Consider the following 16,749-nt stretch of genomic DNA (forward strand, 5'->3'; position numbering starts at 1 on the left):
TCATATAGCCAAGTAATTCATTAATGCCAATGGCTTTGACAGAATGAAATTTCTTAATTTTGTACAGAAAAGCTTCCTCAAATAAAAGTCAAAGGTCCTTACCTGAGGGCCAGCTATTAGGGAACAAGGCAGGTCAAATAACTGAGGCATTAGCAAGGGAACACTTTGGGAATAATGACTCATAATTCTATTGGTTTTTAAATAGTTATGGTGAAAGACAGGACTGGTCCTCAAGCTAACGTCCTAAACTGGGAAAGGCAACATTTGAAAGCACTAGACAGAAACGTGCAGTAGTTTGGGAGATGCTGCCTCTACAGGGATATCTGGCAAGTGTGAGGTTATTATATTTGTGCCATCCAGGGGTAGAGTTGGTCTTCACACTAAATCCCCACAATGTAAGTCTTCACACTAAATCCCCACAATGTCTCTTTGAGAACCTCTGAGCCAAAATACAAAAACTGGTAGGATTTAAGCGCAAATGAGTTATTTCTGAATGAACTTCATTACTTCGGTGTGAATAAATTGCATTCAAATTAAGAAGTCATTTCCTGGTCATATCCCAGTTATGTAATATTCCATTAATATATCTATGCTCCTGTAGGTAGAAAAAACAGAAACATAGAAAACAGGTGCAGGAGGAGGCCATTCGGCCCTCCGAGCCTGCACTGCCATTCAATGTGATCATGGCTGATCATCCACAATCAGTAATCCATCCATACTCCACCACCTCCAATTTAAATTCCATTTGGAATATTTTGGAGGACCAAGAACCAAGAACCTGCCTTCTCCCCATATCCCTTGATTCCACTAGCCCCTAGAGCTCTATCTAACTCTCTTTTAAATTCATCCAGTGAATTGACCTCCACTGCCTTTTGTGGCAGAGAATTCCACAAATTCACAACTATCTGGATGAAAAAGTTTTTTCTCATCTCAGTTTTAAATAATAATAATAATAATAATACATTTAATTCATATAGCGCTTTTCAGGAAACTCAAAGACGCTTTACAGAGCGAACAAGACATAAAAACAAACAATCAAACAAAAGATTTGTCCAGACGGAGAAGCAGCGAACAAACAGCTCCAGCGTCCTCTCACGTCAGGGTCCGGCATAAATGATTAACAATAAACAATAAATGGTTGACAATAAACAATAAAGAACACAAGAAAGAACACAAGACACACAATTACAATTTAACACAAACAACCATCACAGTGATTCCTCCAGGCACACCCTCACTGTGATGGAAGGCAAAGAAAAGTCTTATCTCCTCCTCATTCTTCTCCCGTGGTCAGGCAGTCAAACTGCTGCCTCGAGGCGATCGAGGCTCCCGACTTTTGAAGCCCCCGCCGGGCGATGGAAGGCCCCAGGGCTGAGCCGAGCAGGCCGATGAAGGTCCTAAGCCCCCACCGGGCGATGGAAAGTGCTGCGGCCAGGCCACGCAGGGCGATGAAGGTCCTGCGGGCGGGTCGATCGAGCCTCGCGATTCGGGGCGGTCGAAGCTGCTACGGCTGGAGCTCCCGAAAGCCGGTCGCCAGCCAGGGACCTGCGAGCTCCCGATGTTGCGGTCTACAGGACCCGCGGCCGAAGCCTCCGAGATGGTAAGTCCAGGCCCTGCGACCGGAGTCTTCAAGGTCGATCCCAGCTGGAGGCCACCAACTCCACGATGTTAGGCCGTAGCACGAACGGAGATACGACACGATAAAGGTCGCATCCCTGTTGAGGAGGAGATTTAGAAAAAAGGTTTTGCCCACCCCCCCCCACCACCCCCCACATATACAGAGCTAAAAATAGGTCAATATATACATTTAAACGGTAATCTGAGATAAGACATTCTAGCCTTAGAGGGAATACAGAGAAGGTTCACCAGATTGATCCCTGGAATGGCAGGACTTTCATATGAAGAAAGACTGGATGGACTAGGCTTGTACTCACTGGAATTTAGAAGACTGAGGGGGGATCTTATTGAAACATATAAAATTCTTAAGGGGTTGGAGAGGCTAGATGCGGGAAGATTGTTCCCGATGTTGGGGGAGTCCAGAACCAGGGGTCACAGCTTAAGGATAAGGGGGAAGTCTTTTAGGACCGAGATGGTGAGTCTGTGGAATTCTCTGCCACAGAAGGTAGTTGAGGCCAGTTCATTGGCTATATTTAAGAGGGAGTTAGATGTGGCCCTTGTGGCTAAAGGGATCAGGGGGTATGGAGAGAAGGCAGGTACGGGTTACTGAGCTGGATGATCAGCCATGATCATATTGAATGGCGGTGCAGGCTCGAAGGGCCGAATGGCCTACTCCTGCACCTATTTTCTATGTTTCTATGTTTCTATGTAACAATAGACAAAGACAAAAATGGCCTCCCCTTTATTCTTAGACTGTGGCCCCTGGTTCTGGACTCCCCCAACATTGAGAACATTTTTCCAGCATCTAGCTTGTCCAGCCCATTTATAATTTTATACGTTTCGATAAGATCTCCTCTCATCCTTCTAAAGGATGTTTGAAGAAAAAGCATAATGCAATATGCACAGCTAAACAATCCCACAACCAACAAATCAGATTGAAGTTCTACAGTCCTAGTACGTCTAGTCATGAATGGCAGTAAACAATAAAATAGCTCATGGGAGAGGAGGCTCCAGAATGTGCCTATCCTCAGCAGTGGCCAAACCCAGCACCAAAGTGTTTGAGACAAGATTGATTCATTGACAATCATGTTCAGCAAAAACTGCCAAATAAATGATGCATTGAGGCTTCCTTCCAACCTCTTCCCCTTCAGCTAATTCAATTCACTCCATGTGATATCAAGAAATGGCTAGCTACAACAGTGACCACATTGGTGGTGCAAACAGCAATATGCCCAGCTGTTGCTCTGAAGCCCTGCGCTCCAGGATAGTTATGCCTCTAGTCAAGCTGTGTCAGTGGAGGTAAAACACTGGCATTAACTGCCAATGTGGAAAATTGCATACATTTACAAAAATAGCTGACAATAGCTGACATGTTCCCAATGTTGGGGGAGTCCAGTCTACAGTTTAAGAATAAGGGGTAGGCCATTTAGAACAGAGATGAGGAAAAGCTTTTTCAGTCAGAGAGTTGTAAATCTGTGGAATTGTCTGCCTCAGAAGGCAGTGGAGGCCGATTCTCTGGATGCTTTCAAGAGAGAGCTGGATAGAGCTCTTAAAGATAATGGTCAGGGGGTATGGGGAGAAGGCAGGAATGGGGTATTGATTGTGAATGATCAGCCATGATCACATTGAATGGCGGTGCGTACAGGCTCGAAGGGCCGAATGTCCTTCTCCTGCACCTATTGTCTATTGTCTATTGTCTATAAATCCAACCTAACTAATTACCATCCAATCAATCTGTTTACAAGGATCAGCAATGACAATTGTTATTAACAGTGCAGTAATTAGCACTGTTCACAAATGTCCAGTTTGGGAGTTCACCTGGTCCACCTGGCTCCAGACCTCATCCACAACATGCACTGCAGTTACTCACTAGGCTGCTCATTCACCAGCTCCCAAATCTATATCCTCTACTACGAAGAAGTACAAGGGTAAGATGGGATGGAAATTCCTCCCGATTTGGAAATGTGTCGTTGGTTCTTCGTTGTTAATGGGCCAAAATCCCCTAACTCCCTACCTAACAGCCATGTGGAAGGATGCATCTGATCACCATCACCTTCTGAAGGGCACTTGGGGATGGACAATAAATCCTGGCCTTACTGGACATTGACTATTGGCCTGAGCAACAATATCATATCTTAATTAGGAAAAGAAAGCTAAATATTAGGTCCAGGGGGTGACCTTGAGTGATTAAGATCACAAACTGAAATCTCTCTGTAATTCCACCCATGTGAGATCCAACTGAGGATAATTATGCTGTGTTGCTATAGCAGCTGGACCATGATGCACGCCTGATATCTTCAACAGACAGAACAGCATTCTTTCAGCAAAACAAACACAGTGGTTCAGCACACAAGTGGTAACTGCTCTGAATGGTACTGCTCTGCAAATCATTGACTTTTGTTCTTCTTTTATTCACAGACTTGAATGTTTATAACAAACTCCCAGTTAATTAACATGTTCCTTGTTGCCTGGTGTAAGGATGCGGGTGGATTGAGGATGCACGTCATCTATTGGTTATATTTAACTTTCAAAAAGAAAGAAAAATGAAAAACAATTTTCCTATCATGCTTAAGCAATTATTAGTTTTACACTTGAGTTCTGTGCAAAACCCGCCTAAAATGTTTATAAATAGATCATGATTTGTCCTAAGCGGTTCCAAGTACTCTGAAGGACTCTAGTATTGATCTTGCTATGCAGTATTAAATGTTAGTTCAAGACTTAGCTTGGCTGGTACTGAGAAGGGCTCTCTGTCAGCTTCTTCCTCCACAGAGTATCATCCTGCTGCATACTGCCCTCTGGATGGCTGTCAGGGAGCATGGGAAGATTGTCCATCTCATTGTAGACAAGTCTCCATGGTAATGGGAGAGAAGCAAAGCTGACATTGACCTCAGGCTAATGCTCACTTTATACATGGCTGCAGCAAGCTATGCATGGACCCAGTGTACACAAGCTATGCATGGACCCAGTGTACACAAGCTATGCATGGACCCAGTGTACACAAGCTATGCATGGACCCAGTGTACACAAGCTATGCATGGACCCAGTGTACACAAGCTATGCATGGACCCAGTGTACACAAGCTATGCATTGAGCCGGTGTGCACAAGCACCATGTATCACTCTGGATCCTGTGGAATAGTTTCTGGACCAGACTATCAATGTCATTTGATAGCTTGCCTCATTGATAGAGTTCACAAACAAGTAGCAAGACTTAACTTGGCCGGTACTGAGAAGGGCTCTCTGTCAGCTTCTTCCTCCACAGAGTATCATCCTGCCGCATACTGCTCTCGGGATGGTTGTCAGGGAGCATGGGAAGATTGTCCATCTCATTGTAGAGAAAGTCTCACGAAGGATGCAGTGGTCCTTCATTGAAGTTCATCCAAAGCACCTTTGCAACTAATGTTTTACTGAATCCTGTGTCGAGAGACAACGACAAATGTTGCCGTTTTCTGCTCATTCCCGAGGTTGATCCACAAATTGATCTGCATCTGCAGCTAGTTTGAACTGGCCTCAAGCTATAGAGCTATTAACAACACGAGTAAAGTCATGTTCTTGGTAAGGGCCCAACCAAACCTCTTTGCCTTTCACCATCAGTTGTGACGACCTGCAGGCAACAAGCATTTGAGCGGAGCCAGGCATGTGGCAGGAATTGGCTGAAGTGGATAGCCAAGGTGAAACTGAGATTGGGCAGGTGGGAGTGGAGCTCCCTCTCAATGGCGGGCAAGAACTTGGCTATGTGCAAGGGGCGTCCGGTGTTGCTGGTTTGTGGTACATGGTGCGCCCCTACCCAATAAGGGGATCGCTGGCTGGTGCGGACTCGGTGGGCCGAAGGGCCTGTTTCCACGCTGCGTCTCTAAACTAAACTAAACCAAACTAAACTAAACTAAACTAAACCAAACTAAATTACAGAGAAAGTACAGATAAAATAAATGTAATGGCGGCAATGAGATAGGTTGAAAGATCAGGACGACACGCTTAGGTTATGAGAAATCCATTGGTATTATGTTAACCGGGGAAGAAGCTGTTCCTGAATCTGGTGGTGAGTGCTTACAACCTTCTGCCCAACAGGAGAGGGGGGTGAGTGTAAATAGTCCTTGATTATATTGGCTGCTTCCCTGAGGCAGCATGAAGTTTGGATACCGTCGTTGAGAGGGGGGCAAGGCTACATCCAGAATTCTGCAATTTCTTGCAGTCGTGAGCAGCGCTACTGCCACACCAAATTATGATGCATCCTCATAGGATACTCTCTATGTAAGTTGGTGAGAGTTGTTGGAAACATGTGAACTTCCTTTATCGTCGGAGGAGGTAGAGGCATTGCAAGACTTTCTTGGCTATACGTTCAATGCAGTTGGACCTGGACAAATTGTTGGTGATATTTACTCTGAGGGGCTTGAAGCTCTCGAATGTCTCTTCTTCAGCACCATACTACTGTGGGAAGTGTACACCACCTTGTTTCCTGAAGTCAATTGCGAGCTCCTTCACTCTGACATTGAGGGAAAGGTTGTTGCCTTGACGCCAAGTTATTAAGCTCCTTATCTCTATCTTGTATTTCATCTTGTCATTGGTCTGGATCTGGCCCACTACGATGGTAATAAACTTGTATTGAAAGGAACTGCAGATGCTGGTTTATACCGAAGATAAGACACAAAATGCTGGGGTGACTCAGCGAGACAGGCAGCATCTCTGGAGAGAAGTTCAGACAGATGTCTGAAGAAGGGTCTCAACCCGAAACGTCACCCATCCCTTCTCTCCGGAGATGCTGCCTGTCCCACTGAGTTATTCTAGCATGATGTGTCTATCTTCTTAGTAAACTTGTAAATGTTAGAGCAGAATGATTAAAATGTGGATGTTTTCAAATCTTAGACAGACATAAAAAGCTGGAGTAAGTTAGCGGGCCAGACAGCATCTCTGGAGAAAAGGAACAGGTGAAGTTTCGGGATGATATCTTCTTCAGATCTTCTTGATTTGATCTTTAAGTTTCTGGTTTCTCTAAATCAATAGGTCATTTATCTCTTGATTCTTAATGTCATATCTCTCACTTGGCCAATGTGTACCATTTTAATTATCTAGTTGGATAGCAGTTTTGGAGATGAAGTTCAATGAAATAGAAAATGCTGCAAAAGAACAAAGGCATGGCAGTTGCATGGGAACAGGTTTGTGCTTGGCTGTCAGTTGATTTTGTAATTATTTATTCCATAATAAAGTTTTGAGGTTTGTGATACGATGTGATGTGCACTGATCAGCCAAAACATTATGACCACCTGCCTAATATGCTGTTGGTCCTCCATTTGCAGCCCCATACACAGCAGGGTGCGATGCACTGTGTATTGTGACTCATTCCTCCCATGACCACCCTTAAAATTTTCTGTGTCTTGTGCCACAGTCAACCTTCTGTCGGTTTGGATCAGGCGGGATAGCCTTCGTTGCCCTCGCGCATCAATGAGCCTTGGGCGCCCAACACCCTGTCGCCGGTTTGTGGTTTGTCCCTCCTCGGACCACTGTCAGTATGTACTGAGTGAATATGTTCAGCACAACTATTGCCCAGTCTACGTTTGATCTTGCCAATGTATGAGTCCACACTTTGAACAACGGAGACAGTGGATGAGGTTGGAGGAGGTACTAGTGGACATCTGCCGAACCTGAAAGGACTGTTGGGGACCCTGGATAGAATCATGGGAGGAGGTATAGGGACAGGTGTTGAATCTCCTGCGGTTGCAGGAGAAGGTACCCAGGGAGGTAGTGGTTTGGGTGGGAAGGGATGAGTTAACCAGGGAGCTGCAGAGGGAACAGTCTCTGCAGAAGGAGGAAAGTAGTGGAAATGGGAAGATGTGACTAGTGGTATGATCATGTTGGAGGTGGCAAAAATGTGTTGTATGCGACGGCTGATGGGGTGAAAGGTAAGTACTCTGTCTCTGTTGCAACTGGGGGAGGGGAGCCAGAGGGACAGGATATCGAGGAGACATGAGTGAGGGCCTCATCTCTGATGGAAGGACCATACATCAGGTATTTTACACAATTTTCGCTGTGGACTATATGGGTGCATGAAGGAAAATTATTCAACTTCTGGACTGGGGCTAATGTTAGTTTTGTAGAATCTGACAATGGAGAACTTGACCCAAAGCTTTGGGGAACTGGTTCTGAAGATCAAGGACTCTTACTCTCCTCTCGGTACAATTTAGCTTTAAGCTCTGCACATTACGATGCTTCTCTCATTTTGACAGTCTTCATTCTGACAGATTGTGTTCCCAAATTGTACAGATGTAGCATTGATATTGGAGAGAGAGCATGAGACTCTCTGGTGGAGAAAGGTGGTGATCGGGTTTTTGGACTGGCTCACAGGATGGGTTCGGAGATAGAAGGAAATTGGGGGAAGTGAGAATTGTCAGGAGAATGGCGATGGGAGATGTTCCAAAGAGAATGGGGAAGTTGCAAAAGTTAAAGGATGTCTATAAATGCATCCAATTTCTAGACTAATGGAAAAAATAGTGGCTCCCAAATACACAAGGAAGGAGGAATCTATTTTCTTGCAGAAATTTGCTTTTTTTAAATAGGTGACATACACCATGTCTGAAAGCTTTTCTCAAAATGTTGGAATTACAATTATAATCAGTGTGAATGCAAAATGAAAGCCTGTGGAGATTTTATTTCAGTTTGTTAGTATATACTGGTTTGCTTTTGAACAGCAATTTGGGTGAAGATTGATTGACACGTTATTAACCATGATTTCAAGTACATTTTAATGAACAAACCAGTTTGAAATTCTGAAGAATTTGTGCTCATCAACCTTCAAAGAGATTGAGGAAAACAGACGAGGTAAATTATATGTTAACCAGCAAACACCCAGCTGTCATTATGACTAACATTTTAAAGAATTTTATGAGTGCTGCTAAAATTGTGCTTTTAGTGAAATCACATATTACTATCTATAGAACACTCCACTGATTTAAACAAAAGATTCATTCCTTCCTGAAACCTCTGCAATGATTTAATTATGTTGCCGGGTGAACATAGAGCTGCTGCTAATCAGGCATCAAAATGTATGAATCTTCTTGCACACCTCCCCTGCCATGCTCTCTCAGCTGAGCCAATGTCTATATCTTTAGAGAAAAGGAATGGGACCCCTCTTCAGAGAATGAAGACCCCTCTTCAGAGAGTCTGGGGAAAGGGAAGCGAGAGATACAGACAGTGAGAAAGAACAAATGAATGAAAGATGAGCATAAAAGTAACGATGATCAAGGATGTTCCTCCGTCTACATGGCATCTGAGCCCAAGACGAGGTGTTCTATCACAGGACATTTGAGATGTCCTCATGCTTTCGGGAATGGTAGTTCCTCTCTTCCATCATTGATGAGGCCCTCACTCTGGTCTCCCCTGCAACCGCAGGAGATGCAACACCTGTCCCTATACCTCCTCCCTCGACTCTTTCCACAGATGCCGACAGTCTTTTCAGGTGAGGCAGAGGTTCACTTGCACCTCCTCCAACCTCATCTACTGTATCCACTGCTCCAGGTGTGGACGGATTCCAGATGTAGATGGCTTCGCGGAACTCCTTCACTCAGTCCTCCCTGGCCTACGTGACCTACATGATTGCTAACCACTTTAACTTCCCTTCCCATTCCCATACTAAGCTTTCTGTCCAAGGTCTCCTCCATTGACGGAGTGAGGCCAAATGCAAATTGGAGGAACAGCAGCTCATATTTCACTTGGACAGCTTACAGCCCAGCAGTATAATTATTGATTTCTCTAACCTCAAGTAACCCTTGCATTCCCTCTCTCTCAGTCTCTCCCCCTAGTCATTGTACTCATTTCACCGTTGTTCTGTTGTTTCACTGTCCGTATAACTCACAGCCCACAACCAACAATGGACAATTATGGGCTCCACCTTTTCTTTGTTATTTTTTGCATATCATTCATTCATTTCTTCTATATCTCTCTATATCACTGACTACATCTCTCATTTCCCTTTTCCCTGACTCTCAGTCTGAAGAATGGTCTCGACCCGAAATGTCTCCTATTCCGTTTCTCCAGAGATGCTGCCTGTCCCGCTGAGATACTCCAGCTTTTTGTGTCTATCTTTGGTTTAAACCAGCATCTGCACTTCCTTCCTACACTCTATGTCTTTAGAATTCTTTTTCATTCGAAATTGGAGGCTTTGTGTGAATAGTTTGATGGTACAGCTCTCATGTGTCATGATCTCTCCTAAATATCAATGTTTCCTCTGTACATGTGGAAAATACAAGTTGTCAGAATAGACAGAAAATGGGAAAAGTATCCTGATCATTGGGTGACGGGCTTAAGGTCAAAATGGAGATGAATAACACTCAGACCTCAGAGGTAACAATAGCTTGTGGTTTCAAGCATTGTATTGATGTTGACCATATAATCTAGACTGAATGTCCCAAGTGCTAAGGAGGAATTACTATTTTGATGGATGTGCTAGGTTCTCTCCAGAGAAGAGAAACATTTAGGTGCACAATAAACATGTCATACAACTATTTTAAGAAGAGCAGCATTCTTCAATCAGGTAACAGATATTAAGATATTATATTTGATTCCTAGAATGATCATTGCAGTTTATGATCTACTGAGCCAAATAAAACTGCTTTCAGCCAGCCAAATGATCTCTTATGATCTCAATGTTCTTGTGTGCTCACACTCACGTAGTCCACAGGTGAAGGTGTGTACCAGAAGACTCCCTGCACCCAGGAGTGCTCCTGAGAAGGTAGACACAAAATGCTGGAGTAACTCAGCGGGTCAGGCAGCATCTCGGGAGAGAAAGAATGGGTGATGTTTTGGATCGAGACCCTTCTTCAGACTCACAAAATGCTGGAGTAATTCAACGGGTCAGGCAGCATCTCGGGAGAGAAGGAATGGGTGACGTTTTGGGTCGAGACCTTTCTTCAGACTGAGGTCCTGAGAGACAGAGTGAGGTTCTGGCAGTGACAGAGCCTCAGCAAACATTGCATCAAGGATGGGGTGGACCAGTTGTTAGTTTCAATGTCCATTAAGTTTTTACATCTGCATTAATTGCTTTCAATCATTTTTAAATATAAAAATTATACATTTTTAATACATTGAAAATAGGTGAAATAATCTACATACTAAAACTCTCGTATGTTTGTTCCTGAACTACAGCCAAAACGGTACACGATAGCACGACAATGTTAGGCCCACCTTAATCACTGTCGTCCCTTTGGTGCTAAGTGTTATATATTTTTTAAGTTATTCACATTTTAGTTTAAATCTATCTCCTAGGGAGGGGGGTGGAGGGAGGGGGGAGGGAGGAGGGAGGAGGGAGGATAATGGGGGGTGAGGGGGATGGAGTGCGGCGAGGGGGGGAGGAGGGAGGGGGAGGGGGAGGGGGAGGGGTAGGGGAGAAGGGAAGGGGAGGAGGGGAGAGGGGGGAAGGAGGGAGAGGGGGGAGAGGGAGGGGGAGGGGGAGGGTGGGAGGAGAGACCAATGAAGGAGAGGTTTGGGCCCAACGGGTCCACTTGGTCTGGTTAGTAACTAAATCTGCGTACCTTTTTTCCCATCTAATCTGCAGGTCCAGGAATCTCCATGGAATGGCAATTCTGAAGATATTCCAGCGAGGAGAGAAATGTTCCCCAGTCTAAGGCTGAAGAATCCCATCATATCTAGAATAAAAGCACAAAGTGCTAGGTAACTCAGCGGGCTTCTTCACGTGTCCATGTTCTCCAGAGTTGCTACCTGACCTATTGAGTTACTCCAGCTCCTTATGTCTTTGTTTGTAAACCAGCATCTGCAGTTCATTGTATCTGATATCTAGTTGTGCTAATGAATTCCTTGCAGCTTCCAGCAATGGAGCAGAGTGTCAGGGAACCATCACATTTGTCAGGCAGTTTATCATGGAGGTATACAAAATCATGAGAGAAATAGATCGGGTAGATACACAGAGTGTTTTGCCCAGAGTAGGAGAATCGAAGACCAGAGGACATAGGTTCAAGGTGAAGGGGAAAAGATTTAATAGGAAACCGAGGGGTAACTTTTTCACACAAAGGGTAGTGGATGTATGGAACATGCTACCAGAGGAGATAGTTGAGGCTGGGACTATCTCATTGTTTAAGAAATAGTTAGACAGTTACATGGATAGGACAGGTTTGTAGGGATATGGACCAAACGCAGCAGGTGGGACTAGTGTAGCTGGGACATTTTTGTCCGGTGTGGGCGAGTTGGGCCGAAGGGCCTGTTTCCACACTGTATTGCTCTATGACTATGACTCTATAAGTGCAGGAATCAATTGTTTGTTGGAATCTTGACTCCATTCTATTTAAAATGAACAGCTCAGTGGTGCCACAGATAACATAAACTGTGCATAATTATATCAACAATTTGAAATATTGAAAATAGTATAGCAATAGATTGAGAATGATCAGCCATGATCACATTGAATGGCGGTGCTGGCTCGAAGGGCCGAATGGCCTACTCCTGCACCTATTGTCTATTGTCTATAAAGTCTGCGATAAATTATGGTGCAGTTATAAAATGTCCTGTGATCAGGTTTTTGCGTTATCTGGAATCATTTTCTATTAAGTATTTATTAACTGCAATTGCAATGATGTTTGCTCCTGTTAGTTTTCTTTGAGATTACTTGCTATCGATTCCACGTATAAACCCTTAAGGGGTAGGTTACCCCGCGATAAAAGACACTGTGTCTATTCTCTCCAAATTACCTTGCACTAGTTATGGAAGATAGCACCCTAGCTGGACCATTGTGATAAGCTCAGTAATGTGATAACTATTACAGGATTGATAAAGAATATTAAAAGAGCAACAAAGGTACTGGGAGAGGGTGCATGTCAATCACATGATAAGGTATCCAATCGTGCAGTCATCTGAAGAGGGAACAATAAATTCCTATCTTTATCTTCAGTGTTGTTGGATATGCACAATGTTTAACTAATGAGCTGCATTTAATGATGGTATTGGGTCATTAGAATCATAGAACAGACATGCTAACTCTCTATCAGAGCAGCTGGCCTCTTCATTTTATCTTGCAAATTATTCTCTACGGTTAATTTTATGCACTCAAAGCCCACAATAATATCTGTCGCTTCCACATCTGCAGGTAAAGCATTCTAGCTTAACACATAACGAAGTTTTCCTCTTGCCACTCTTAATCCTCTACTTTATGCCAATGGCCTTTAGTCTGTGACCCTTCCACCCACTCATCCACACCACTTATCATTTTATATACTTCTATTAGATCTTCCCTCAGCCTTCCCTTAACCGAAGAAGACAGCCACAACTTATTTAATCTCTCCTAATACATATAGTGGTTACGTTGGACTGAAGATGCATAGTTCTGCAATTCAGCACATTGCAATTGAGATGTTGCCTGCCTCAAGGACCTAATATATCAATGTCATGAAAAAAACATTGTTCAAGAATGCTTCTAATGCTGCTATATGCATTTCAAGGTTAAAACCCTGTATCTTCAATTTAACCAAAGATAGATTGTGGGAAAAATAGTATAAGAAAATAACTGCAAATGCTGGTACAAATTGATTTATTCACAAAATGCTGGAGTAACTCAGCAGGTCAGGCAGCATCTCGGGAGAGAAGGAATGGGTGACGTTTCAGGTCGAGACCCTTCTTCAGAATGTGGGGAACCGTTCGGCTTGGATTCCTCGACTTCACAGTTTTCTGGTAGATCTTTGAGGTTGGACTTAACCTGTTTGGTACAGTGTTAGCTGCGAGGAGGATGCTAGCAGGCTGCAGAGTGACTTGGATAGATTAGGCGAGTGGGCAAATGCATGGCAGATGCAATATAACGTGGATAAATGTGAGGTTATCCACTTTGGCGGCAAGAACAGGAAAGCAGAGTATTACCTGAATGGTGACCGATTGGGAGAAGGGGAGATGCAACGTGACCTGGGTGTCATGGTGCACCAGTCATTGAAAGCAAGCATGCAGGTGCAGCAGGCAGTGAAGAAAGCGAATGGTATGTTGGCATTCATAGCAAGAGGATTTGAGTTTAGGAGCAGGGAGGTTCTGCTGCAGTTGTACAGGGCCTTGGTGAGACCGCACCTGGAGTACTGTGTGCAGTTTTGGTCTCCTAACCTGAGGAAAGACGTTCTTGCCTTAGAGGGAGTACAGAGAAGGTTCACCAGATTAATCCCTGGGATGGCGGGACTTGCATATAACAGGTATAACAGGTATAACAGAGCTTTATTTGTCGTTCGGTACCGAAGTACCGAACGAAACTACATAGCAGTCATAGAAAAAAAAAAGAACACAAGACACACGACCCCAACACAAACGTCCATCACAGTGACTCCAAACACCCCCTCACTGTGATGGAGGCAACAAAACTTCCACTCTCTTCCCCACGCCCACGGACAGACAGCTCGTCCCCGACCGACCCGCACAGTCCCCGCACCGGGCGCTGAAACGTCTCGCGGCCGAACCGGGCGATGAAAGGCCCGCGACCGAGCCTTGCGCAGCTAAGTCCCGTGGTCGAGCCGCACCGGGCGATGTCAAGTCCCGTGGTCGAGCCGCACCAGCGGTGAAAAGTCCCGCAGCCGAGCCGCACCGGGCGATGTAAAGCCCCGCGGCCGAGCTGCACCGGGCGATGCTAAGTCCCGCAGCCGAGCCGCACCAGCGATGTAAAGCCCCGCAGCCGAGTTGCACCGGGCGATGTTAAGCCCCGCAGCCGAGTTGCACCGGGCGGTGTTAAGCCCCGCAGCCGAGTTGCACCGGGCGGTGTTAAGCCCCGCAGCCGAGCTGCACCGGGCGATGTTAAGCCCCGCAGCCGAGCTGCACCGGGCGGTGTTAAGCCCCGCAGCCGAGTTGCACCGGGCGGTGTTAAGCCCTGCAGCCGAGCTGCACCGGGCGGTATTAAGCCCCGCAGCCGAGCTGCACCGGGCGGTGTTAAGCCCCGCAGCCGAGCTGCACCGGGCGGTGTTAAGCCCCGCAGCCGAGTTGCACCGGGCGGTGTTAAGCCCCGCAGCCGAGTTGCACCGGGCGGTGTTAAGCCCCGCAGCCGAGCTGCACCGGGCGGTGTTAAGCCCCGCAGCCGAGCTGCACCGGGCGGTGTTAAGCCCCGCAGCCGAGCTGCACCGGGCGGTGTTAAGCCCCGCAGCCGAGCTGCACCGGGCACTGTTAAGTCCAGCGGCCAAGCCGCACCAGCGATGTAAAGTCCAGCGGCCAAGCCGCACCGGGGGATGTTAGGCCCCGCAGCCGAGCCGCACCGGGGGATGTTAGGCCCCGCAGCCGAGCCGCACCGGGGAATGTTAGGCCCCGCAGCCGAGCCGTGAGGAAGAGAAAAGTTCCCCCACACCCCCCACACCCCCTCCCACACATACACAACCAAAAATATATATATAAAAACCATCCCAACACCGACACACAACAAAAAAAGGAAAAAAAAAGACGGACAGACTGCTAGTCAGCCGCTGGATAGACTGGGCTTGTACTCGCTGGAATTTAGAAGACTGAGGGGGGATCTTATAGAAACATATAAAATTCTTAAGGGGTTGGAGAGGCTAGATGCGGGAAGATTGTTCCCGATGTTGGGGGAGTCCAGAACCAGGGGTCACAGATTAAGGATAAGGGGGAAGTCTTTTAGGACCGAGATGAGAAAACATTTCTTCACACAGAGAGTGGTGAATCTGTGGAATTCTCTGCCACAGAAGGTAGCTGAGGCCAGTTCATTGGCTATATTTAAGAGGGAGTTAGATGTGGCCCTTTTTGCTAAAGGGATCAGGGGGTATGGAGAGAAGGCAGGTACAGGCTATTGAGCTGGATGATCAGCCATGGCATGGTAGCGCAGCGGTAGAGTTGCTGCTTTACAGCGAATGCAGCGCCGGAGACTCAGGTTGATCCTGACTACGGGTGCTGCACTGTAAGGAGTTTGTACGTTCTCCCCGTGACCTGCGTGGGTTTTCTCCGAGATCTTCGGTTTCCTCCCACACTCCAAAGACGTACAGGTATGTAGGTTAATTGGCTGGGTAAATGTAAAAATTGTCCCTAGTGGGTGTAGGATAGTGTTAATGTGCGGGGATCACTGGGCGGCACGGACTTGGAGGGCCGAAAAAAGGCCTGTTTCCGGCTGTATATATATGATATGATATGATATATTGAATGGCGGTGCAGGCTCGAAGGGCCGAATGGCCTACTCCTGCACCTATTTTCTATGTTTCTATGTTTCAAGCTGTTCCTGTGAGTATATAATACTGCATAAGTAAAAATGAAGCCCAGTGAAAAGAATAATCAGTGTTTAGAAGGAGCTGTCTGGCACCAGCTGCACACCTCCCACTTACCTGCACCTCACCACGTACTCCACAACTATTCATGAGTGCTACCCTACTCCTCCTCAAATCTGCAGTCGTCACAAGCAGTAAAGAGACTCACAGAACAAGAGACAAATGTGACAATTGACAGAATAAGTTGAACAACTCACTTGTGATGGGCGTAGCGCAAGGTATATTCTATATTCTATATACCTTGTGCTAGCTTTGCTCTATATAGTACCTATATGGAAGTAAGCATGCAGGTACAGCAGGCAGGGAAGAAAGGTAATGGAATGTTGGCCTTCATGACAAGAGGAGTTGAGTATAGAAGCAAAGAGGTCCTTCTGCAGTTATACAGGGCCCTAGTGAGACCACACCTGGAGTACTGTGTGCAGTTTTGGTCTCCAAATTTGAGGAAGGATATTCTTGCTATTGAGGGCGTGTAGCGTAGGTTCACTAAGTTAATTCCCGGAATGGCGGGACTGTCATATGTTGAAAGACTGAAGCGATTAGGCTTGTATACACTGGAATTTAGAAGGATGAGAGGGGATCTTATCGAAACATATAAGATTATTAAGGGATTGGACACGCTAAAGGCAGGAAACTTATTCCCGATGTTGGGGGAGTCCAGAACCAGGGGCCACAGTTTAGGAATAAGGGGTAGGCCATTTAGAACAGAGATGAGGAAAAACTTTTTCACTCAGCGAGTTGTAAATCTGTGGAATTCTCTGCCTCAGAAGGCAGTGGAGGCCGATTCTCTGGATGCTTTCAGGAGAGAGTTAGATAGAGCTCTTAATGATAGCGGAGTCAGGGGTATCGGGAGAAGGCAGGAACGGGGTACTGATTATGGATGATCAGCCAGGATCACAGTGAATGGCAGT

The sequence above is a fragment of the Rhinoraja longicauda genome, chromosome 7, assembly GCF_053455715.1.
Source record: "Rhinoraja longicauda isolate Sanriku21f chromosome 7, sRhiLon1.1, whole genome shotgun sequence".
NCBI classification, from domain to species: domain Eukaryota; kingdom Metazoa; phylum Chordata; class Chondrichthyes; order Rajiformes; family Arhynchobatidae; genus Rhinoraja; species Rhinoraja longicauda.